Raw genomic sequence first — 23,550 nt, 5'->3', positions numbered from 1 at the left:
TGGCGCCAACTAGCATGCAAGTCTTGACCCGGAGAGAGTCGCAAGAGACTAGCAAAAATTATATATGAAAGAAGCAAAGTGCCTTGTGTGCGTGCGTGCGTGCGCATGTGCGTGCTAGTCTGCGGTGCGACTCCCCTGTGCGTGCGCGCGTACTTGCAAGTAGGCGTGACAAGAAGCGAACGTGGCATGTTCGTGTTTTTGTGCCACGTGCACGTGTCAGCTTGACAAGAAATGGGTGTATAGCATGCGCGTTTATACGCGGCCCGGTAAGCGAGTGCACAATATGCGGGTTTCTGAGCGTGAGTAGGTGTCACAGTGATCACCTCACCTAACCTAACCTAACCTAACCTAACCTAACCTAACCTAACCTAACCTAACCAAACCTAACCTAACCTAACATCTAATCTAATCTAACATCTAACATCTAACTTAACATCTAATCTAACCTAACATGCGTATTTATGTGTTTCCGGCTAAGTGTTACAATAACTGGGCGCGTGTGCGTGTTTCTGCGCCATGCGCGCGCGTGTCAGAGTCACAATGAAATGGGTGCACTTCGTACACAGCGCTCTTTCACTTCATGCTTGGTCTTTTTTTTATTTTTGTTTTTTTAGTACATGCGTGCGCTGTGGACACCATCAAGAATGAAGCTTTCTCAACTCGTGCAAGGTTTAACACTTGCACGTATGCGTATGCGTGTTTCAAGGCATGCGTGCGTTTGAGCGGTGACAATAAATTAGCTGTATAGTGTGCGCGTTTCTCTATACAATGCGTACTTGTAAGCGTTACAAAAAGCAGGCGTATTGGTCGTGCTCGCGCGTCTGCGCGTGGTGCGCTTCTTTTTTTGCGTTATCGGCGTACTTCGTACATCCTGCGCTGCTCTGCCATAACGCTAAACCAGCTAGCCCTCCAGCACGTGTGTCGCGCGCGTATAAGCGTGACCGGAAACAGACGCATATAGCATGCGTGTTTGTGTGCCTAACTTTTTGCGTTGTCTTGGGGTGTCGAGCCCGCCGATATACGTGCGTGCGTGCGTGCGTGCATTTCGAAATAACGCTCAACCAGCTAGCCCACTAACTCGTACTTGCGCGCTAAGCGTGACTGCAGGTATAGCGGACGTGTAGTATACAATATAGCATGTGCGTTTGTGCGCACGTTTCTGCGCTGACGTGATGAGTCCATCCCTCCATATATATATATATATATATATATATATATACCTGTGCGTGTCCCTGTGGGCATGTGTGCGTGCTTATTCATGCTATAGGCACGGCCGGCAAAGTTCTTTTGTCTTTCCGTCTCTCCTCCCTATCTCGCTTCCCGCGCACCGCTCCCGCCTTTGTCCTCGATGCCGGCGTTTCGGTGAACGAGAAGAGGCGGCGCGAGACGGCGCTGAATAATGCATAACCGTTCTCTTGTTTTCCCCCTCCTCGGTAGCACGGCGCCCCTTTGCGGTCTTTGATTGAGTTTTACGCAGACTCTTTTGGTTCGTTTAGGTCTTTTATTAACGATCTTTCTTTTACTTTTATTTTATTTTTATTTTTTTGTCTCCGAAATATTCGGCGCCACCCGCGCTCTCTCTACGGATTTTACTTCCGGGGCGCGCGATCGGCGGACACGTGAGAATAACGAAAATGCAGCAAATGAGAGCAAGCTCGAGATGACGTCATAGCGTGGCGTGTTACGAGTTTCGTTTTCGTTTACGTAGGCGCCGCGCTTCTCTTTCCTTGCTTTCCTTTTTTTTCTTCCTTTCTTTCTGTTTCTTTCTTTCTTCCATTCTGCCTTTCCTTTCTTGTTTCTCTTTTTTTTTCCTTCTTTCTAGCGAGAGAAGCATTAAGTATACATTCGGCTTTCTAATTTGGCGTAGATAACGCCCTTTCTTTTTTGTTTGTTCTGGCACAGCGATAATAGAAATGAATAGTTAAATTTTTCGGGCGGTCTTTTTGTACACCGATTTTCTCGGAAGCTATCCCGCGCGCGCGCGTGCCTTCATTATGAATTTTGTCAGCGGACCAACTTCTGCACTCTGCACAAAATAGCGCACCGCGCTGCGTCTGCCTGCGGTGTAAGCCGCGGCGAAGATGTAGGCGGGTGAGAGTAGCATGAACACTAATTAATACGCGGTGTTTTGCGGGCCAAGAACCCGCGGGCGGCGATTACCAGCGTATAAGGCGTCGGTATAGAGCGCCGGTCTCAGAGCCAACTAAGAAAAATATGTGGAGATCTCTCTGCTGAACCATCTTTTCTTTACGTATACTGTAAGCGTAAATGGACACTTTTTTTTTCTTGTTTTGTTATCTTTTCTGCCCTTACCCGATCCCCAGTGCAGAGTATAGCCAACCGGGCACTTAATCTTGTTTAACCTCTCCGCCTTTCCCCTCTTGTTTTCCTTCCTTCCTGAGCAGGAATACCGCGTAATTACACGAAAATGCGAAGTGTATAATCGCTCTGTAACCGGTTTTGTGGAGAGCTTCAAAGGTGTGTAGAGGCTTAATCAAAGCCGCTGTTACAAATGAGCCCATGAACTTGCATGGAACCACAACAACGTGTCGGAGTCGTACGTTCTCCAGCTTTGCGTTTGAATTTGTTCCGATAGTGCGCAGTTCTGGATAAATGAAATGCGGAGAAAGTTGGCTGAAAAGTAGAGCGTATATATAGAGCGCGTTAGCTCGATAACACGTACGATCTCACGCCGCTGTACTTATCCGGTATCCAGAGATAGTTTAGGCCTCACACTAAGCGTACAAACCGAAACCACGCCACATTACTCGAATTGGGGAAGCAAAAATGAAACAAACGAACCCGTACTGGTTAGCTCTAACGTATTTGTATTTCAGTTGTCCATGAGAGTAGATCAAATAAGTACAGACGTAAGCGTAGCTGCTAAGTCAGCACATTCGGATCGTGTGACTGAAAAAATGCCTCACACGAGTGGCAATCGTATACAGCTTCGCTATGCCTGTATGTAGGGACTGGCTGGCTATAATCATATCTGCCAGACTCTGAGCTCAAAAGTGCGTAAAAAATTCTGCGAAAGGAAAGGAGAGGGTGTATGGCGGCGCAAGTACTATCACAATTTTTTTGCGCGAATATGTTTTTCTCGTAAAACATGACGCAGGCATTCGTAAAGTCGTAGAACGAGCCCAAATACATATTGCGAAAAAATCGGTCGGGTTGTTTGTTTTGTATACTTCACTAACATGTAGTAATGAGGTTTATTGAATTGGGAAGTCCTGCCAGGTTACCTTGATCAACCGAAACTAGCGTGTGAAACGCGCAAATTACGGTGTATAGCAGACATGTTGCCAGCCCGGCGTGTTAATGAATTAAATTGTGAGGTTTTACGCGCCAAAACCACTTTCTTATGATGAAGCACGCCGTAGTGGAGGACTCCGGAAATTTCGGCCACCTGGGGTTCTTTAACGTGTGCCTAAATCTAAGTTTTCGTATTTCGCTTCCATCGAAATGCGGCCGCCGTGGCCGGGATTCGATCCCGCGACCTCGTGCTCAGCAGCCCAACACCGTAGCCACTGAGCAACCACGGCGGGTAGCCCGGCGTGTCGGAATACCGCTAAACATAGCGCAATCGTATTGATGGAATCTAAATTCATTTAAGTGTGTTATGTATTCAGTTGAATACAATAGTTAACTGAGTTGAATTGAGCTTTATTACACAGAATTCAATTCAGGCGTGTCCGTGTACACGCGTGAATTAAAGGAAACTTAATTCTCTGCGCACGGCTTTGGTTAACCTCCCTACCTTTCCTTCTCATTCGCCTCACCCACTCTCCCCAAATTCTCTCACTAGGTTCAAAGTTGAACGGAAACTGTAGCACGGAATGCGTGAGGGTATACTTTAGTAGAGAGTGAAAAAAAGACAGTCATCTGTTCGCAATGCACCGAAGTACGGAACAAAAGATGTTGTCAGCTTTCACATACGACAGCTTATTAGATGTCCACGTATACGCTTGTTTTCGTAGGCGCACGCGGACTCTGCTGGCGGCGACCGCATACATATTGTCTGCCTCGAGATGGAAATGCCTGTGGCCGAACCAATATCCGGGTGTACTGAGGAGAGCCGTTGGAGCTCCGTTCCGTTCCGTTCGGATTCTTCAGATTCCATTCCGTCGTCATCTTCCATATTGTCTTGGTTTGCCGGGCTCCGTTGTGCCGGCATAATGTAACGAATGCATTTAGTGTTATTTCACTTTTTTTCGCGCTTCGTCACTGTTGTTATTGGTGCTGCACCTACTTTATCGCCTTGGTTGGGTCGATCGGTTGTGAGCGGTATGTGACAACGAATAGAAGCGAGCGAAAGAGATCTTACCATTATAATGGCTTTTGTTACATTTGATTTGATTCGTGTATAAATATATTGTTGTAAAGAATAGCTAAAACAATCAGATTGATTGATTGATTGATTGATTGATTGATTGATTGATTGATTGATTGATTGATTGATTGATTGATTGATTGATTGATTGATTGATTGATTGATTGATTGATTGATTGATTGATTGATTGTGCTTAACACACGCAGTGCAATGACGCAGAAGGCAAAAAAAAGGGGGACAAAGTACGGATATCAAATAAACAGCCAGGGCGATGCTGATGCGGATGATTAGCATGATCATGCATGGGGTAAGAAAATTAAAAAAAAACTCGGTGAACTGGAAGATGGTGAAAACAGTCCGCTTGCAAGATGAGAGAGCTACATACACGCTTTAATAATATGCCAGAGATTCTGGCATGGCTGATCGGCTGTAATGGTACTCCAGGTGCAGGGTGTAATTATGATGTACATAGTGATGATAATGATCACGTCAACATGCACGCATGCACACGCACACACGCAAACACAAGGACGAGCAAGCTGAGAAGTGTGGTATAGTCATTCGCTCATGGAGACATATTGCGAAATTGCTGAAGCATGGAGCTGCACCACAACCAGCGTGATTGACACGTAGTGTGACGCCCCCGGCCGTCTGACTATCCCCCAAAACCAAAATCCCTTGACTTATTGCTGGTAAACTAAGCTGCAAGCGCTTCTCCGTTACACGCACAGTGCGGTCTGCGCTTAAAGGGAGCTCCCAGTTATTCTTTGGCTGAACATTACAGATTCATTATGGCGTGAAGACTGGCAGACCAGCTTTGTAAAGCTAATGCGTCCTATCAGCCATGATTTTCGGTCGATAACGTAAATGTGGTGAATTTAAATATGCTGTATTAACAGATAAGTGTTCTTTTTATGAGTATACTGTACGGTACATGCCTCACGAAGGCCTAAACGAAGATACAATTAAGCGGCCTTATAAGAAACGTACAGTGTTGTCACGTACGGCAATCTAGCGTATATAAGGTACAAAATGTCAACCACATTTTTAACTTTTTTTTCCTCTATACCTTTCTACCATTGACGAATATATTGCGAGTCAATATACAAAAAAGTGAAAATAAACACTTCATTGGTTCACTAATCAATCACTGGACACTTGTCATGCAAGTAGTCACCTTGCAGCGCGCTAACTCGTTGCCGTCAAATTCATTGAAGTGCTGTAAAGCACGGTCAGCCTGAACACCCAGTGAGTTAATTAGGGTTCCTCTGACTCATGGAAAAAAAGAAATGCAAGGTGACGCTGTATACGCCTCGCCGCTGTCGGAAGCGAGTTCTGCGTAGTAGTCACTGCAACGACGTCATCCGACTTATTGCAGTACAGCTAAAGAGCCGGAGGAGCCTGCCATCCTCTCTACGTACTTTCCTCTCTAGCAGCGTCGTGAAAGTTGCGAGAATAGTACAGTAATATGGCGTCCGGGGTGTCACCTAACTATACACTCCTATTAGAGAAACGAATCGTAAAAAAAAGCAGGAACAAAAAAAAAATGGCCCTCTGACGGGTTGGTTATGAGTGGCCCGACGCTACAACGCTTATTAACCGAGCCCATGCTTTGCGTCACGAAAGTCCCGAGCTCCGCGCGAAGTTACAACGGTGTTGCATTCAACGCGCCGCTCTCTCCGAATGTAATTAATTCTCGAGTGGTTATTACGCGGGCTTCTCCGACCTCTCGTCACGTTTCGTTAGCACGGCCTCGTTCCTCCGCAGCGTCTATTGACTACGCAGCTTCGGCGAAGGTTCAACGTTGAAAGGCGTTTGGTGCGTGCGTGCCATGCGCGCAGCGCTTTCATTATCTCTCACTGCAGAACTGTCACGCGCAGAGTTCGTAAGGAGCGGTTTTTGTTATAACGAATACTTCACCCGTATGTTTGTGCAAATCAGCGCCTGAAATTCATGTTTCCCTGCACAATCGTACACGTCACGCATGCGTCCCGCCAAGTCAGTGAACGAAGTCAATTGAGTAAATGTGTGTTACACAGCATATTTTTTTAGGTCTCGTTTCTACTCACTAAAATATACAGTAAATGGGTCCTTGCTGAAGGAAACACAAACGCGCACTCACACACAAAAAATAAAGAAACAGGATTTCATTACTTCCAGAGCCTCCGTCGAAATCTATGGGCACATTCGCTCTTCGTGTCAGTTTACATTGCCGACTACTCGGCTACGAATTTAAAGCAACTTTATTTTTGCAAAAAAAGATCACCGTTAAATAAGCGCGCCATCATGTTCACGCACTAGCGTTTGCGAATCCGAGATGGAAAATTCCGTTTGTTTCTAAATAAATGATTACTTTTTAGACGTCTGGGTTTAAAACTTACGTTCAATGTGTACACCAATGTAGGATTCGCCGTCGACATTTATTACATTTGAAGAACTCTGTTATGCTTAACTTGGATGCAGACTGAACATGGCTTTGTGAAAGCAAGTTTGGTTGCGCACTTTCAGATCGCTCAGGGCGGCATTTGGACAAAGTGACCGTCTCGTCAAGTTAGTAAAGACAAATGCCACTTTGGGTACCTATAGCTGTGCTAAGACCTAGAATAACTAAGCTGAGGCTATTCGCTCTCTTTCCGGCAGGCTGTTGGATCAGGCGTCCGAACAGGCGTCCGATCAGGCGTCCGATCAGGCGTTCGGTCGAGCGTTCGGTCAGGCGTTCAAAGTGTAAAAGACTAAAATCACCTGCCTTTTACGTAGTGGTAGTGATTATAGGGGTGGTGGTGGTGGTGTGATGATGATGGTAATGATGATGATCTGCACGAAAGCAGGCGAGTGGCGTGCATGCATTCAAATCTGGGAGCGTGGCGTTCTCGCACTCGCCTCCCTCGAAACGAAGCTGCCGTGGGCCGGGGACTCGAACTGCCGACCTTGATCGCCCCTATCTCCCAAGTCCTGTATAACCTCTGAGAAATGCATCTAAAGATAAAAAGAAAAAGAGAGAACGCAGGCGCCCCTTCTTTGTCCTTGGCTGACGTCGGTCATGCTGTCCCTAACGGCTTTCCTTCGCGAGACATGCGTGTACTATCCGCTCGTCCCCATATGTACGGGATCGTCTCCGGCGCCCCCATTTTGTTTACGAGTGTCCGTAGAAGGCCCCGGACTAACGACTCGCATTGTTCCTTGCAGTATACTTTCGCCATTACCGTTGCTACCATGCGCTCCGATTATGTCGCCCCCTCCATCCAGAGTTGGCGCGCCCAACTTGCGAGACGTTCGGACTTTGAAGGGGCTGCGCGTCGATCCAGACGAGAGTACCGTGTAGCGCAGGGTAGATATAGCTGCAGTCTCTGTCTGTAGCGAGGTTATGCGCCACTAAAACGAGATGTTCTCACGCGGTTGAAAGTAAATACAGAAAAAAAAAGAAGGACATGGTTAGATGCCGAGGATATTCGCGTAGTGTGCAATAGTAACCTTGAAGAGCGAGGCGATGCGCTGGGCGCAAAAGCGTAAAAAAAATAAGAAACAGAAGAGAGCTAAAAAGAACGGATGGATACCCGTTCTGTACTAAGAGGCTTAACAGTTCTTCGTGAAACGCTTTCCAGAGAAACATGCTTGCACAGCGGTGCGGCGCCTAGGGCGTTTCGATAAAACGGCTGGGACGCTTCAAAAGACTCGTTTGATGTCTGCGATTTTTCAAGCCTTCACGCCATTGAAAGAAGGAAACACAAGAAAAAGAAACAAAAAAAAAACGAAGGTACCAGGACAGAGATATCGTATTTACTCGTATAAGACCCGCGAGTAGCGTAGCCAGAGGATTGGGTTGGGGGGGGGGGGGGGAGGTATATGCGTTAGTATATGCCGCCTGCTCAGCGCTCTCCCTCACCTTGCTCACCTCCCTCGTCTCCGGTCAATAGCGTACTCCCTCACCCCATGAAAAAAAAAATTTCTGGCTACGCCACTGACCTCCCACGTGCGATGGGAAATGTTTTACAGCGAAGCTGTGTAAGGCTAGGTTCTGGAAAAAAATTGAGTGCGTTTATCGAGCCGTCTAGATCGAGAAATTCTCGCCGTACGTGGGCCGATCCCGAAGATAGTGCAGTACCGGGCTGACCTGCGGTGGTGGTGAAGCAGGCTTATAAGCACTGCGCCAACTTGTAAAAATAAGTTTATCAGCTAACTCAACTGATGAGAGCTGGTCCGCGTCGTTCATGTCTACGTTCGCACCGCGCGCCCTCTCTTTGTCGGCGTTCCAAGAGCATGCGCATCTCCTTTCCTTTCCTTCCGCTCTTCCGTGGTGTCAGTCCCATTAGTGTGCGGCCCGTCAGGACCGACAGGCCGAAAGAAATACGAACCGTCCAGGTGGCTCTGATCCCTCAAACTTGTAACGTTACAGCGGAGCAACGGCCAGGTTTCAGAGGGAGTTCGTGTGGAACCATATTTGTGTGGCCTGTGTTGTGCGTGACCGCTTGTGGTTTTCGAGTGACCTCGCAACCGTCACTGCACTACCTGACGTCGACCAACACACGATCGCCTTGGCTACGGTGAAGCAGTGTGCGCCCTCGGAATACTGTGAGGCGTGTGCCTGTTCTACGTGCAGGGTATCGTTAGTAAGAGGTGTCGTGCCGCGTTCTGCAACATTATATGGATATGTCTAACCCCCGGTGCCTTGTCATATTACGAGGTTCAACATCGTGGAGGAGCCAGTAGTCGCGCCTCGCCTTCCATTTATATGCGTACGGCGTTTGACGCACAGCAATAGACAGTCCACCATTAGAGGGCCCACATGCACAGCTTTACTGGCCATCCACGTTCACAGAGAGGAACGGCACTGATTTTTTTTTCTAAAATGGAAGTAGGTAGGTTTAAAAGGTGGTTGAAAGGAATGGTAGGAAGCACAATGCCCCAGGCTACGCCATTTCAACTATAGCAAATGAATAAATGTAAATAAAGAATAAATAGAAATTACTCATTAGCTCACGTAGACGCTGCTTATGGCAGCATTATACTGTGCGTCATCCACAACGTCGTCCGCGGCTTCAGCGGGTAGTTATGTGCACCATTTTTTGCGCACACCGGAGTGCCACGATTGCAAAGAAAAGTCTGGGTCTTACACGAATACGGTATGGCCTGTGGCCTTCAAAGACCCTGCTTGAGCACTGGAAGCGCGGGTGAAACGCTGACTGCAGTTCGGCCGTTGTTTGCACAATCTTTTCTTTTTATTACTCGTCGGACAGCGTACGAGACAGCCATTACAGAGGAATAAGCAAGAGTGGACCCTGTATTTTAAGTCGCTCGGAGATGACGACCGTTAACTTACTTGCGGTGCATCGCAAAAGTGTGGAGAGATCAGTATCCGGTGCATTGTCGCATGCCGGCACCATAATCGCCGACAACCATATGTTGTAGTGACGCTTAAGCCTCAGGGTAGAACGAGCTCCCTTTGCACATACCGTGGTAGTGCGCCAAGTAGTCTGGAAGGATTTGGCAGCCCTGTGATGTGGCGCATTCTGAAATCGTGAATGTGACCTCTCGGTGAAAACAGCGGCCTTAAAGTAAAAGCAATAAGGAAAGAAAATTCGGCGTGTTTACCTATTCACTCTGTTGTATGTATGTAAATAGTTCCCTTCTTCCCTCTATCCGCTCTCCCTGTCCTTTTACTACCGTACTCCTTCCCCACTCCCCCACTTCCTTTGCTGACTGGCCTTGAGATCCGAAGCTTGAACAGCCTGAACCTGACTGACCAAAGCTATACAGTTACAATGCGGTTGGCAGTAATTTTCTTCTTCCCTTGCATTTCCTTTAGCAATTTTATTTATTCCGATAAAGCCCTAATCACGTTTAACGGACCGGACGGGCCGATACAGCAAACTCATCTTCTCAGCTTTGTTAGTGCTCTCGCACGAAGTCACAAACAGCCAACGGCTAGTGTAACCGCATAAGCACCAAACGCCAACAGCGAATTCTGCGGAAAGCTGACCTTCTTCGCGACTCGGTCCAAGGTCTTCTCTACGAAGAAACTTTTGCATCACATCTTCTCGCCAAAAAAAAAAAAAAAAAAAAAGTCATCCGAATACGCTTCTCTACACAGCATCGATCCGCATGTGAGTGCGTTCTTTCATACTTGAGGCAACCGGAAATATTTTCTCTTTCTTTCTTTCTTCCTTTCTTCCTTCCGGCTTTCAGCGTTCCGTTTCCGTCCTCTTCCGCGGCTGCACCGAGATCTGTTTACAATGCACACTCAACTCGTTATAGGGAACCAAAAAACTCCAAAAGGAGCACAGCAACACTTTTTTTTTTCTTCTTGCGCTTTCCCACTAAAGAGGAAACGAAACATGAAACGCGATTTTTCCATTTTGCGCCTCCGTCTTACGATTTCGCTAATGTACGGTTCAAAGCAAAACGGTGCATGGTTCAAAGCAAAACTCCCTCAAGAACGGGCACAGCAGTGGCCCGCGCGCTATCTGAACATAGAGCGCCAATCGCGCGCGTCACACAGCGCGACTTGAGTGATGGTGACCCAGATTTTTGAGGGCTGCTCGACGTTTGCCCCCCCTCCGCTCTTTACCCAGCCTTGCATCTTTCTCTTTCTCTCTCTCATTCTCTCGTTCGCTTTCTGTATAGCAGTTGACATGGAGTTCTGTCGTAGCAGGATTCCTTCGTAAATATTTATGTCAGAATTTTTTTTTAGTACCATGAGCTGCTCTAGAACGCCCGATGCCTATGCATCAGTCGCGTATAGCAACTTGGAGCGAGAATTTATGAAACGAACTCTCGTCGCTATGTGGGCACGAGCCGCGTAATCCGTATTCATTAGAACTCGATTCCTGACTTCGCTTCTTCGGAACGACATAATGTGCACCCATTGTTGGCTTTGTCGTTGGATGTTGTGGTCGTCATCGTTGCTTTCGCTGGAGGCGTTGTTCTGTCTGCTCGCTACATATTCAGTTTCTTATCTTTAGTGCGAAGAAAGTACACGTCTCTTCTTGACTGCGGAGAGTTGGCGTTCTTACTTTAGTACGAAGGCAGCAACATAAAGAGCACGTTCCTTTAGATATCGCACTATACAAGATCATTCAATTTCGGGAGTATAGCTAGCTGACTGCAGCAGGAATTGAAGTTTGTTTCGACGAGGGGTCTCAAATCTCCGCGACAAGTGTCGTCGCATTCGTGCTCGTTGTAGGCTGGGTGAGTTTTGAGGGGTGGGGATCTAGCGGGTGGCGTCTTTTTCTTAGCTTTCCTTCTTTCTTTTTTTTTATGGCTATTGTCGTTAAGGTCACATTGCAGGTTGATTTAAAAAGAAAGCTCGCTGAGGAAGTTGCACCCTATAAGCGTGATGTGTATACGATGGCCTTGCGAATTTCTGGAAGGCACCAGCAAATCTACTACAGTGACTACATTCTTCAAGTCCTAACCAGAGAAAAGAAACACACACAGCCCTTACATTCGTCTTTCTAGAAGTCATGTTACCGGGCAGAATCCTCTAGGAATTTATGCGTTATTGTTTGAATCACTCTTAAGAACTTAGTAGGATACAGTATAGAACAGAATGGAGACCCGGAACCCTGCAGAAGTGAACAAGCTCCCGTGATGCCCCGAGGCCTTGTATAGTGAGTCAATCAGCCGTATCTACCCCAACTCACTCAAGTTTGGCGCAGTGCGTCGAAGGCTATTGGTCGCGTAAGCGAAACGGGAAAGTGCACTGGTAAGAGGTCTTTCCTGCACCGCCCTCCGAATGAGGTCCTACTGAACAGAAACCTCACTCGCAAGGATTAGTAGCGTGCAATGCGCGATCGCTCCTCCACTTCCTCCTGCCTACCCCAAGTGAAACACGCAGTCGCGGCTCTCGCTACTGATTGGCTCAAGCGAGCCTTCCCGTCTTCGCTGCAGTGCGCGGAATTGATGAGATCGAGTACTACGTAAAAAAAAAAGCGAACAAAAGACCAATCGAATGGGACGTGAAGGAAAGTTCGCAGCAACCCACGTTTCCCTAAATTTTAATTTTCACGTTTCTTTCACTCCTTCCGCCCCCCCCCCCCCCAATTTTTTTTCATGTTTTTTCTTCTTTGTTATTGAACGACTTCTCCGTACCTCGTTTCACCGCTGTCAAAATTTGGTAGAAAAGTAGGAGGTAGGACGGATGTAAGCAAAGGAGAAAGTGAGGAAAATAGAGTCATAGAAATTTCCCTTCCCGCATAAGATTGGGCACCGAAATGGCCCTGTACTGTGTCTTCGGATCGCCGTGTATTTGCAGTACAACAAAAGGCAGGAAGCCGCTTTATGACTTTTTTAACCTAAGGCGTCTTATTTTTTCCTTTGATTGTTTATCTCTCTACTTTTTTTACGGTTCTTTTTTCCATTTCAAAGACATCTCTATTAAACTTGCGGCCATTTCCATGTTCGAATCGGCTTCCCTTGACTAGCGCTTCCCATTTTTTTATTTCTGTGATCGACGTTTTCATTTTTCTCTAAACGAACAGGTTTCGAACTTTGATTCGGTTACTGGGGATCGTTCTGGTCACGCATTTCACTATTTGTCGAGAAACGAGGCTGGTTGCTCGTCGCTGCCTCGGTATCGCTTTGTTTCCAACTGAAAAAAAAAAGAAAAAAGAAGGACTGTGTTCTTCAATATTGCGTTTCGGGAACGTCATTCGCTAACCGAAGTTTAGAGCGCCGTGTCTTCCACAAAGTTACAAAGTCGGGCTCATATTTTGTACAGTCAATTTTGTCATGGCTACAGCAGAATTACGAGCATAGCAGTTTGTGTTGCCAAAACGTCCTTGGTCGTCTTTCGTTATTGTAGTCTTTATTTGTACATACTACAACCGCATAAACTGGGTTTATTGCAGAAGTTGTCAAAACAGTAAAAGGAAGTAAGAACATATGGGGTGGGAGCAGCTGAGAAGGAAGGCTTAGAACCGACAAAATATTTTATAAGAATAATACGTAAAAGATTGCAATCATCGGCAAAGCGCAGGTACACAACAAAAACTATCCAAACGAAACAGGCTCGGTTTTTTTTTATTGTCTGTAACCTTGGTACAGTATAGCTGTCTAGAAATCGTCTTGTTTAGAAATCGTCTAGCCCATTTTTCGTTGTTTGCTTGTAGCAGTGTATCTTGCCTATGCAGTCAGCGATGCAAAGGTTCATAGAGTAGGATGTCTGTACGTCTGTTTATTTACTCATTGCTAACTGTGCGGCTATCTATCTATCTATCTATCTATCTATCTATCTATCTATCTATCTATCTATCTATCTATCTATCTATCTATCTATCTATCTATCTATCTATCTATCTATCTATCTATCTATCTATCTATCTATCTATCTATCTATCTATCTATCTATCTATCTATCTATCTATCTATCTATCTATCTATCTATCTATCTATCTATCTATCTATCTATCTATCTATCTATCTATCTATCTATCTATCTATCTATCTATCTATCTATCTATCTATCTATCTATCTATCTATCTATCTATCTATCTATCTATCTCTCGTAGTTCATCCTTTTTTTCCTCCTGCCTACTTCCTATCCTCACTTCTTCTGTCCTCTCTCTCCTTCCTTGATTTCATTTTTTTTCTCTCGTCTTCCCCGCGGTCTTCGATTGACGAAGCCCCCGGCGGTGCTCCTCGCTCGCATCCTCGCGCCCGTCTCCATGACTAACAACTGCAGGCCGCGTCCTCTTCGGTGCACCGAAGCGTGCCCGCGTCGCGATCGCGTGCCGGAGTGAAAGTCCCCGTAATAAATGATCCGTGTCTCCGCCGGGGGAAAAGGGGGTGGGGGGGGGGGGGGGGGTGTCGCCCCGCATTAAGCGGCGGCGCCTGCGCCACTGCCGCCGGCGTGCCCCGACGCCCAGATCATCGAGTCTTCGATCTCGTCGCGGCCGTCTTTATACAAGGACGCCCGCTACGCAAACGCGTCTTGTCGCATTGCTCCGCTCAGCGCGCGCGACTTATTATTTATTTACCGGGAAAAAATACTGTTAACCATCACTTGCGGGTCATTACAGGGAGGGACAGCAATTTGCAATGTACTCAAGTGACACACACACACACACACACACACACACACACACACACACACACACACACACACACACACACACACACACACACACACACACGCACACGCACACGCACACACACACATATATATATATATATATATATGGGACTCTACATTTTTATAGGACTCTATCGATATATATGTTACGCTTATTATGTACTAAAGGAACAAACCAGCATATCTTGGAACTTGTGTAGGATATGTATCGCTTAGTAATCCCCAATCTTAAAAAGAAACGTAGCAGTAGATTCTATCAGTGCTAACCTATCAGTCTGTCATTTCAATCACGGATAACGAAGAAGATTGAGAAGAATGTAACGACACCCCTACGAGGCGAAGAGAAAGGATAGGATTAACGTTAAGAGGCGGGAAGGCAGCGCTGTGCATTAGAGAGCGAAGGAGGAAGAAATATAAATAGATAGCACATGTAATGCGTAGAGCTGATAACCGGTGGTCCACATAGAGTTACAGTATGGGCGCAAAGAGAAGGAAAATCCGGTCGCGAATGGAAGTGACCCTATAGGTGGTACAAGATTAGGAAATTCGCAGACATATGGATATTTGGCGATTGCAGGGAAAGTCCGTCGTCCTGCAGCAGATATTTAATTTACTCATCACGATGATCCTGACGAAGACAGCTTAGGCCATATTGCCATTTTATAGGGGTGTACAGTGACGGTTGCGTATAAAAAATGCCAAAAAAGTGCGCTATAACAGAAAGTGCTGTGTTTATAGTGTATGGAGCTTTCGCGTGGCTCATAGCTTCTCGTGTCGGCTACCCAAGTTATCACTCGTGGCGAACGTCAGGCGCCACGACGTATAATGCATACTCGAGGCGTACGTGGAAAATGGCGAATCCGGCCTCCAACTCAGCGTGTTGCAACGCTTCCCCGGTATGGCGCATATACATCAGACTTATTGTCATTTTTTTTTTACTTCGATTACCTCGTCGCTCGATCGCGCCATCGAAGCACCGGCGTTCGACTGAATATGCGTGTACCTACCGCGCTTTGCGAAACCGATGCCTTATTCGACATTCTCTCGAGCGGGCAGAATCTCTTGCAGAATTCACGCAGTGGTCGTTACACTGGCTAGACCGTCTCGTCGCCCGCCCGCGCTGCCACGCTCTTTCGATGCGATGTGCAACACGCTGAACCGACACGCGCATATAAGTATGCGCACTTGTACGGGCGGGATGTATGGGTCGGATCAGTCGGGACCTCGGCTTTCAAACGCCAGCTCTCGTAGCCGCCGTTTCGAGGCTGGTGTCGATCGCTCTTCTCGCGAAAAGCTGCGTGGATCGTGCATTGTGCATGAGATTCGCAGGATTGAGCGGCAACAGTTTTTTTCTTTCTCTGCTTCGTTCGCCTTCGATAACGCGTGCTGTTCGTGGAGGCTGATACAGTCTGCGCGCGGCCGTACGCGGTACATCTTATTACTATGTGTGTGTGCGTGCGTACGCGCGTGTGCGTGTGCGCGTGTGTGTGCGTGCGTGCGTATGTGTGTGTGGGGGGGGACCCAGGAACCACAGATCATTGTGTCGTTGTGTGATTCCCCTTTAATTAAGCCTTACTGTGTAGACAATACAGATTGGCTATTTTCAAAGTCCGAAGTTAGCATATCACTTTACACTCCTCAAAAAAACCAAGATATTGAGTTCTGTTGTAAATTTTATTGACTAACTACGTCATATATCCTCATGCGTAGGATAAATAACCAACGGGCCATTAGATTTACAGAATGGGCGCCAGGCGAAGGGAAGCGCAGTCGAGGACGGCAGAAGATGAGTAGAGGTGATGAAAGTAGGAAATTTGCAGGCGCAAGTTGGAATCGGTTAGCGCAAGACAGGGGCGACTGGAGATCGCCGGGAGAGGCCTTCTTCCCGCAGTGGACATAAAAATAGGCTGCTACTGATGCGGTCAACGATGGCAATGATGATGATGGTGATGATGATGATGATATATTCATGAATTTTTAATATTGTAGGGAGTATTAGGTCTAGTTTGAGGACGTAGGATTATGCCGCCGGCTTCGTAAGCTGAAATTGTAACTTCTTTAAAAACGAAGTGAACCGAAAAAAAATATATGAAAATGTGCTTGCGTGAACTTTCTGTGGGATGCTTCGCACTAAAGGTCCCGTAATTCCCGCAGACGTCACCGCACGTTCGTGACTGCCAGCCTCCCTCGCAGAAGTGTTCTTTTTTTTTTTCCCCACGCGCTCACTTTAAGCGCGATGAAGAAAGGCAAGGCACCGTATCATGTTGCCCGCGCTTTACAAATCCATTCCTGCGCGGCGAGCTTAAAGTGGACAATGTGCAACCCTGTAATGGGGACTCGGCGGGCGTCAGCCTCCACCGCGACGACGACGCCACCGCCACCCACGTCGCTCGCGTCGTCGTTAGTCACAGTCGACGCGCGTTTCGCGAGCTCGACCAATCCTGCGTGGGCGGGTTGCTGCGGTGCAAGTTACGAGGCGCCTGCGTAGTGGTAAGGAGACGCTGATCTAAAAACAGGATCACCCGGCGGTACGCGACACGCTGGCCGAGGCGCTTGTCGTGCTCTACTGCACCCCTATAACCGACGCGCGTGATATTTTCGGGCCTTCACTTTACCAGCAAAAGTTTCTAAAATGATTTTCTCAACAGTGCGGGTGGGAGGCAGGGGGCAGTTGCATGGGCCTGGCTCACACAGCATTCTGAGATTCAGAGTTGTGCCTTGTCGCCTGTATAGGCGTCGTCTTATCCTTCGTGATGTTTGGTGCACCCTTTGAACATTCAACTTTGGACTTTGGTAATTGGGAGTCGGGCTGTTCTAACAAGGGCAAAGGAGATCCCCTCATGCGCCGACAGGACGTCTACATGACGTCACGCTTAACTTCCCACGCCGTAACTTCAAAACCGCGCAATTGGGTGTAGTTGCTTTCTGCAATTATACTTGAGCTAACACATTATCAACACTGTGGACTTATCAGCACCATGGAAAAATGAAGTGCTGAATTAGTCTTCAGCTGGAACATCAATCCATTTAGACACAAATTTGGAGCGCTGCCAACTGGCAATTCATTGATACAAAATTCTTACATTTAAGTACGATTTACTAAAAAATAAAAATTAGCTTAAAGTTTAGCACCTGTACTTTGTCCTTGTCCTTCTCTTTGTGCGCTAAGATATTTAACTTCTCCGTTACGGACCAAATTCGCCCGAGACAAGATCTTGCGAAATCTTATCCAGACAGACACGTGTATTTAACCGCTCCAGACAAAGAACATCTCTGTAACGTTTTACGAGCGAAAATTGTGTGATCGGCCATCAATCAGCGCACACATGAAATAGCTCAAACTTGTGAAATTGCCGAAACGCGAGGGCTCACACGCACCAGCAAGGCGTCGATTATGCGATCAAAAAAGATGAAGCGTGCAGCGTTCACTGATGTCTCACGATCTGCCCGTCTGTTCACGCGACCACTTTACCTGGATTGTGTGCGTACGTGTGATTGTGCCAACTTTGTCGTTCTTTCTGCGCAACGCACCTTCAGTCGCTACACAGCGCTTGTCCTAGCTGCCGACTCTACGATGTCGTCGTTTCGTTCGCTCGCTGATCACAACATAACGTTGCTTCCAATAAAAGCGATCACATGTAGTGTATTTACAGCGTCCGCTTGTAAGGTTCCTCGTGCGAGATTGATGGACTGAACAGCCGCCATCGTTGATGGACCGTTGCAGCCGCCACACTGACTTAACCAGATCGCAGTGTGCGTTGTTGGGGGGCTAACGCTTACGTTAATATACTGTATATACATACACCCGTATATATATATATATATATATATATATATATATATATATATATATGGAAGGCAAGACGGCGAGCTTGCGCAGTCGAATGCGGCAGCCTCCAATAGCCACCACATTCGTTCGCGCGGAAACCGATCGCTTGTGTAGTTTCCCCGGGCGAGCGAAACGATACGAAGACAAACGAGATAGATTCACGCCTCATTTGAATTTCCGCGAGCTGTACGCTTCGTTCGCATGTTCGAAACAAAAAACGCGGACAGTTTTCGTATAGCGCTCTTAGAAAGAATGTATCGCTTTCCATCACGGCTTTTGCTTCTTGTGTGCGCATCAGATGAATTGTAATGCCCAAAAGAAAACACTTGTCCTTCTTTTTTCTCTTCGGCATTTTGGTACACGTGATGCATGTCAGAGTGTATGTTCGTTTGTGTTGTTGGGAAACGTCAGCAGTTATGGATATGCAGAGAGAGAGAGAGAGAGAGAGAGAGAGGAATAAAGAGAGAGAGAGAAGTTTCCCAGCCACACGCTTAGACGCCCTGGCAAATGGGCCCACATCAATAAGAACAAAAACACACTTCCAGTCTATTTTACCAATCTACGTGACTTGTGTCATATTTTTTTTAACTATGTGGCCCTGTGCTATTTCGGATAAAAACCCGAAGAACAGCACACAATAATTACGACTAAGTGAGGATATCTTATGTTTTTTTTTCTAGCTTTCTTCAGGCGGTGGAAATAAAATTTAAGTACGTTCATCCATAACAGGAAATGTGCGGCTCGTTCGTAAACCCCTCCTTGCGGATCCTTCGCGCCTTTTCATTTTCGCACTTGCGGGATCTCATTTATGAGTCTGGCCAAATATGCAGGAACGCGCGTAAATGTGCGCAGTTTTCTTTTTTTTTCTTTTCTTTTTTCCCTTTTACGTCGCCATTTACGCCCCCGCCAGACACCGAAGAAGAATGCTGGCGTTCGTCGAAACTCGGTGTTTCGTGTCTTGATGGCGTTAAATAAAGGAAAACATAAAATGAGTCATCCTGACGAGTGTAATGCGCTAGCGCAGGAACGGCGGCTAACACGAGGATAGATTAGGGGAAAACGCACTTATTTTTTTTTTATTTTTTGGTGGGGTGTGGGCGGATAGGAAGGCGCTAGAGGCGAAGTTCTTCGAAAACTCATGCGGTTGTTCGCCCGTACGCTGTACAAACTGCACGTTAGTAAGGTTAAGAGAAAAAGAATGGAGCCGGGCTGGTCATGTAATGTGCCGGTTAGATAACCACTGGGCCATTAGGGTTACAGAATGGGTACCAAGAGGAGGGAAACGCAGTCGGGGACGGCGGTGCAGCGATGAAATTAGGAAATTCGCGGGCGCTAGTTGGAATCGGTCGGCGCAGGACGGGGGTAATTCGAGATCACTAGGAGAGGCCTTCGTCCTGCAGTGGACGTAAAATAGGCTGATGATGATGATGATGATGATGGAGGAGGAGGAGGAGGAGGAGGAGGAGGAGGAGGAGGAGGAGGAGGAGGAGGAGGAGGAGGAGGAGAGAAAGAAGAAGGGGGGAGGTGGAGGAGGAGATTCGTAAGAGCTGTGAAGCAGTCATACTGCAGTTAACAGTGGTTAGTAAGTTACTACATTTGTACGTGACAGTTTTACACTGAAGTATAAGATATAAACTGTTGTTTGTCGAAGATGGATCTAACAAAAAAAGAGAACGCGGTATTGTGACGCAGAATTCTGCCTCACTATTAATTGTGACGCAGAATGCTTCCTCACTATTGCCAACCCCTTTTTAGAAAACTTCGGCCGACACTTGGGGACATGTATACGCAGAACGAATAAGTGATGCTGGTGAAGAAAAAACAAAAAATAATCAAGTAATTTTGTTCGCATACTTGGTATGGCGCTTTGCCATTCTGCGGTAACCATAAAATAGGCAAGAGAGAGAGGGGTGGATACAAGGAAGAAAAGCAAGCGAAAACCTGAAGAAACGTGTCAGGGTTATAAGGGCTGTAGGAGGAGGAGAAAACGTGGAGTAACTTGCGCAAAACAAAAACGAAAGAAAATGATGTTACAGGCGAGGCGAAAGTCCACGAGGCCATCTTTAAAAGGAGCACCGACGGCAGCTCCCCTGTTTCGGGAAAAAAGGGTGAAGAAACCAAGGTATGCTGGTGTATGTACGATGAGTAATATGGCAGTAAATAGTAAGGGAATGAAGGGCAAATGTAAACAAGGTAAACACTGTATTGATGACTGCTAACAGGGGCAAATTGTAATGTGCGCAGGATAAACAACAATAGGCGAAGTGTGAAGTTCGTGGTTAAAGGTTTGTTACTCTAGAGACAAGTGGTAAAAAGCCTAGCGGCAAAGGGATCCGGGAGAAAAGAGTTACGAGTAACGGATGTGTGACAAAGCGGGAAGGAAGAAACAATAAAGGGCATAAAGGGCAAGGGTAATAGAACAAAGTGTATAGGTGGTTCGAACACAGAGAAAACAATGCATGGAAAAAGGTAATATTGTAGCCAAAAAGCGTAACGCATGTGGCAGCCGATGGTTAAAAAAGAAATGATTAAGTGTGAAGTGCAAAGGTGCCGAGTTTAAAAGTCGTGGTGAAGCATGATAAAGGATAAAAGTTCTACTGACAAATGAAAAATGCTAAGAGTAACAGGCACAAAGGATGCAGCCGCAAATGGTGCAGCAAGTTATGGCTAACGGTGCAGGAACGACCTCTAAAGGGTGCATGGAAGGGCTGAAATTGCAGTAAAAAGGTATAAAGGAAAAAGCGAGTAAGAGGGTAGGAAAAAGGTGAAGGGTTTACGGGGGAGGAAGGAGAAAGTGCCTATTCTGCAGTGCGCAGTGTGACAAATGTTTAGTAGAGTACGCATGGTCAAAGGATAAAGGGCAAATGGAGTACTGAAACGAAGCATGAAAAGCAGCGTGGGATGGGAGTGAATTCACTGTACCACAAAAGAAGATGGGGAAAAAATATTGAAGTCCGGCAGGGCTGTTGGGGTAGATACGGTTCTTCCTGAATTCAAATTTCAGCAACGCATGAGCGGTCAACGTTACCGACGCGGAAAGGGACTTGTAGAGTGCAGTGTGTAGCGTGAAAAGGTTATGTAGGGACGGGTGTAGTTTTTCCAGTTGATAAAGTGTTTAGGGACAGCGGGTAAAGAATCATAGTGACCGAGAGAGGAGGCAACATTTCGATAAGTCAAATAACACAAAAGAACATGAACACAATGCAATGGCTACAAGCAGAGTCGTTGATCCGACGCTTCCAGAATTCCGATTTCCATAACACATAAGCGATGAGTATTACCGGCGCAGAAAGGGATGTGTACAGGGAAGTGTGTGGCGTGAAAAGGTGCAGTTGAGAATGATGTAGTTTGCCCAGTAGGTAAATATCTGTAGGAATAACGGGTAAGAGATCACAGGCACAGATGAAGGTGGTAACATTGGCATAAGGTTGAAATCAAATAACACAAAATAACACGAAGCCAATGCAACGGGGACTAGCAGTGTTGTTGATGCGACGCTTCCCGAATTCCGATGTCTATAACACCCGAGCGGCGAACGTTACCAGCGCAGAAGCTAACACCTAGAGTGCGGCATGTAGCACGAGAAGATGCAGCAGGGAAAGGGTGTAGTTTGCCCAGTCGGGCAAAAGTGTTCAGGGATAAATGGTAATAGGGTACATAGGGACAAAGAAAGAAAGCGACAGGGGACGAGGAGCGCGAAAGAACGTGGGGAGAATGCAAGTGATATACCGCCTGAACCGAAACAAAGCGTCCCGAATTCGCATTTGCGTAACGCACGAAACGGTGAACGTTATCGGCGCGACGCGGAAGCCACGTTTGCTTCGAGCTCCGCGAACACATTACACTCCCACGTTTGGCGTTCGCTCGCGCCGCCTTTGATCTACGCTATCGCGAACAAATCGCTTCTGACTTTCCTGCCCGGCTCGCGTAAGTGCGAGTGACGTGTAATGTGTGCCAGGTTGGTTCACGGTTGTTTCAGCTGGGAGGAGGCGAGGATGGCAAAAAAAGAGAGAAAAAGAAACGGGCTTTGAAGCGGCTAAAGCGAATAGGCACCGTAGCGAAAGGCGCTTCCCTGATGCGACAGGTTCTTTTGGTTGAGCGCCCGAAATATTTTGCGAGCCTATGCGGAATGTATGCGTGTATAGAGAGAGAGAGAAAAAAAAAGTTTTTCTCCGCTTTGCGATTCGAGGAATGTGCAAATATGTGCGACCCGCCGTGTCACACTTCCCATCTATCCTACGATGCCATCCACAATAACTTATGTGTGCTATAACATATTTCAGGGCTATATTTCTGGTCTCTCGAAGCATGTTTGTTCTTGCTGAGGCGTTTTGATTTTGTTCTAAGTTCCTCTTCATACCGAATATCTTGGATGTAAGCGATGATACCTTTACTTGCTTTATTAGGTCTCCTCTTCCCTTTACATAACGGTTCCTCTATTGATTGATTGATTGATTGATTGAGTGAGTGAGTGAGTGAGTGAGTGAGTGAGTGAGTGAGTGAGTGAGTGAGTGAGTGAGTGAGTGAGTGAGTGAGTGAGTGAGTGAGTGAGTGAGTGAGTGAGCGAGCGAACGATTTAGGGATAGAGTGGTGGCAACTTCGTCTCCTTGGACATAGTTCATTTTTCCTCGTAAAGCTAACATTACATTGAAATCCCACGAAAGCCAAATTTCGAAGTTCGAAAGTTTCAAAAATTTTGTTCGCCCGAAGCGGCCTAAACAAATAAAGGAAGAAATTAACATTGAAATTCATGACGCCATACTGCTGTACCGGCTCTTCGGTTGCAGTGCAAATCTTAAAAACTAGAACAATAACTTTCATTTTATCGTATATTAATTAAGCTATTGCAGCGCACTAGACGGAAATATTATTTTGACTGAATACTCTATCAGTCTAAATGTCCCATTGAATGTCCCTTTAAGCCAACGTTACTTCCCCGTAAAAGGCGTCAGATGGTTCCCTCAGCGCAACCAGCAGTAAAAAATAACAGCAGTAAGCAAACAAAGTTGATGCAGTGGCAGAGTCAACCGGCAAGAAAAAAGAATGAAAAAAAAATGACGTCATCCATGGCAGAGACGCTTTTCGATAAAAGCACGTGGCTCTTCTTCAAGAAGCTGCGCTTTTCTTTGCATGCAACGGTTTCGCTTACAGCGCGTGCTGACAGCCCCCCCCCCCCCCCCCCCCCTAGATCAGAAAGATAAAAGAGAGGCGTGCGTCTTGTATACAGAGAGAGAGAGAGAGAGAGAGAGAGAGAAAAAGAAAGGGGGACATCTGCTCTTGACGGACCGGCGACACTGTACACAACGAAGAAATCCAC

At 46.6% G+C, this 23,550-nt stretch overlaps 1 protein-coding gene across 2 annotated transcripts in view; it reads left to right on the top strand.

Annotated features, from left to right (window-relative positions):
- LOC126533510 (neuroglobin-like) overlaps window positions 1-23,550 on the top strand; it is a 268,407-nt gene that overhangs the window by 128,652 nt on the left and 116,205 nt on the right. The gene's annotated exons all lie outside the window — the stretch shown is intronic.

The sequence above is a fragment of the Dermacentor andersoni genome, chromosome 7 (assembly GCF_023375885.2).
Source record: "Dermacentor andersoni chromosome 7, qqDerAnde1_hic_scaffold, whole genome shotgun sequence".
NCBI classification, from domain to species: Eukaryota; Metazoa; Arthropoda; class Arachnida; order Ixodida; family Ixodidae; genus Dermacentor; species Dermacentor andersoni.
Note: the sequence above shows the minus strand (reverse complement) of the source record. Positions and strands in the feature narration are given on the sequence as shown.